Here is a 3,168-nt window from a genome sequence, read left to right on the forward strand (position 1 = left end):
CTCATTACTTTGGTTTTTGAAAAATGGCATATTGATGCGTTATTTTATGACAGTCATGCTTTTTTATGAGCAAAACCTCCCATCTCGTATCATGACTGTGTATTTTTTTAATTAATCTGAATTACTTCTTGTTTACCACCTGGTACTCCTGTTCTCTCCTCAGTTTCCCTTGACTATGGACCAAGTCTTACCGATCTTCTCAGGTCTTCTCATGACAAGAAAGGTGTCAAGTAACACTGTGCAAATTCTCCATTGTGTACCCAACTTCTCAGCCACTCCTGGGGGATTTTCACCTGGTTCTTTATCTGCATATTTGAATCCCTCATCAACCTTCACCAATGCCATTTTGTTGTTATTGTTGTTTTTGTTTTTAAATTGAAGGTCTCTTATTGGTCCTGTTTCCATGAGTGGCCAAGATCAAGGGAAAAGGGAGGGCAACCAGCTGGTGCAGGGTCTGTCATTTCCACATTTCATTTACACACAGAACTAAACAGACAAGCACAGAGTCACTATTGTGGTTAGAAGTTGGCAGCCTGGGATGGGGAGTGATGAGGAGTAGGGGTGTCGTTAAAAATACAGGCTCCCCACAAACTGGATGCCTAGGACGGGACTTGGTCTGCTTCAACCCAAGAGGAATCAGAAGATCAAAAAGTTTGGAAAGGCTGGTCAGGGATGGAGGGAGAAGAATGGTCCAGGGTTTGGAAGGGATGTTTGGCAACTGGGGTGAAGGTTAGCCCTTCCCCTGCTTGGATGCCCTCAGCACCTCCAGTCTGGCAGGAAAGGGGCAGCTTGCAACACACAAGAGCAGGTCTGGGGTTGCTAGATGCTCCAGGCAGGGGGCTAGAGGTAGCTCACAAAGGCTTGCTCTCCAGGGAAATGATGGAGCTGCTTTCTAGTTTTTCTGTCAGGGTGCAGTGGTCTGTGATCTCATTGTAGCAGTTAGCTTATAATTCATGCTTGATTCCTGTCAGCTTCTTTTTGGTGGCATCCTTGGAGCTGGCATAGATCATTTTGCTCTTAGGGGGTACACTCTCAGGAGCCTAGAAGATGACCACCAGGTCCTCCTTCTTGCTCTCCTTGGTCTCATAGGTTGCATCATAGAGTGCATAGCGGCAGTCCTTGTCTGGCAGCATCTTGACAAAAGTGGTGTAGGGGTCATCCACAGCCTGGCCCACATCTCCTACCAGGATCTCCTTGCTCTCCTCCAGGATGATGTTCTTCTTGTCCTCACTCAGGCAAAAGAGCACTGCCTTCTTCACTTCTTCTGCCATTGAAGACTTGTGAACTTTCATGTCATTGAACACCTTGATGACCCCATCAGAGACAGCCACACCAGAGGCCATGTTTCTAAAAATGAAAGGGAGACCATAAGAGCTACTGAAGAACTGAGCTGCCACAATGGCTGCTGGGATCCGACTGAACCCAATGCCATTATTTTTATTCCATTTTACTTTGCAACAAGCTATGACAAATGTAGTGGCTTGTAGCATGCATATGTGGTCCAGCTTGCTATAGTCATAGGATGAATTCAAGGCTCCAGGGACAGATTTCATTGGAGGGCTCCATTACAGAGGGAGCTGCATCCAGTCTCCTGGGATTGTTGACCAAATATGACTTTTTTTGTCTCCTGGTTTAAGAGTCTCAGTTTCTAGCTGGCTGTTGACGAGAAGCCTTCTTGGTTCCTAGTTATATGGGACTTCCCAACAGCAAGGGGGTATAAGCTCAAGAGCAATGTAGTAGAACCATAGTAGTCACACTCATCACTATCTACTAGTTAGAAGCAAGTCATAGGTCTTATCCCTACTGAGGTAATAGAAATGATGCAAATTCATGAACTTTATAAAGTAGTATGATGAGAGGTTACCAGAGATCTTGTCACAGTTTTAAATTTACATAATGGACATTTGGGTAGCCTAACAGAACTCCAGGGGAAAAAGTCTACTAATCATACATGATTTTTTCCTAGTGAATCCCTCTTCTCTCTCCTTACTTCCATCTTCCCTGGGAATTTGTTGATCACTATTCACCCATCCCAGATTCATCTATGTGCCTCACTTACATCAGATGAAGCCAACCCTGTAGTGAAAATGAATTCCATTCTTTATCATGTTAGTTGCCCACATCTAGTCTAGTTTTAAGAATAGAACAAAGTGACCTTGGAGCAAAGAGGTTGAGCTTGTACATCAGGGGTTCATCAACCTGTGGGTCATGATCTCTTTGATGGTGTCTAACGGCCCTTTCACAGGGGTCAGCTAAGATCATCAGAAAGGACAGATATTTACATTATGATTCATAACAGTAGCAAAACTTACAGTTATGAAGTAACAACAAAAGTAATTTTGTGGTTGGGGGGGGTCATTATAACATGAGGAGCTGTATTAAAGAATTACTGTATTAGGAAGGAGGAGAAGCGCTGTTCTATAGGAATTCATGAGTGTACCAATTTCTTCCCAGCCCAAAGGCCACCTTCCTCCCACTGTGTCTCAGCTGGCCTTCTGCACCCTGGTCTGTCATTCACTATTTGTTCAGTTACTCTCGTTTTCCTCATGTAAGCAGTTATCATTTGAAATTCTCTACTTTGCTTATTTGTGTTCTTTGTTTGTTATCCTGCTTTTCTTCTGAGGGTAAAACGCAGAGGTGGGGGGGTCTATCTGTCCTCATTCACAACAGCATCTCCAGGACCTGCAATGACACCAAACACATGCTAAAACACTTATTAAGCATACTCGAAATAAATATTGGATTAGCCAGTAAGCAATCAACATGTACTCAGTGTGTGAGGCGGAGGAAGCACTATTGTGCCTTAGGTTCTGATCCTTATCTCATACATCAATTCTTTGGGTGCTGCACAGCAGTGTGCTCAGCCTTGCTAGCCCAGAAATGCTGACCTCTGCCTCAGTTCTACTAAGCTTCCCTCCACTTCAGTAAGTGTTACAATAGCTAGATGGGGCTCTGGGAGCCCAGCCACTGGCAGAGGGGCCCTGTATCTCATCTCTACATTGCCAACAGCTCACTGGTGAGTTTACAGACATGGCTATGGATCTGGGACACTTGCTTCTGTTTACCTGTGTATTTGCTGTCACAGGTGGCAGAGTTAAAAATAGAGCATTTGGGTTCATTAATGGCGGTAATAATAAAGAGCTATTTCAAATTGTCTGCTGGTTATAG

At 44.2% G+C, this 3,168-nt stretch overlaps 1 pseudogene; it reads right to left on the reverse strand.

Moving 5' to 3' along the window:
* Positions 1 to 851: 851 nt before the first annotated feature.
* On the reverse strand, positions 852 to 1,343 carry LOC110290411 (annotated as a pseudogene).
* Positions 1,344 to 3,168: the final 1,825 nt, after the last annotated feature.

Source organism: Mus caroli, chromosome 2 (genome assembly GCF_900094665.2).
Source record: "Mus caroli chromosome 2, CAROLI_EIJ_v1.1, whole genome shotgun sequence".
Taxonomy (NCBI): Eukaryota; Metazoa; Chordata; class Mammalia; order Rodentia; family Muridae; genus Mus; species Mus caroli.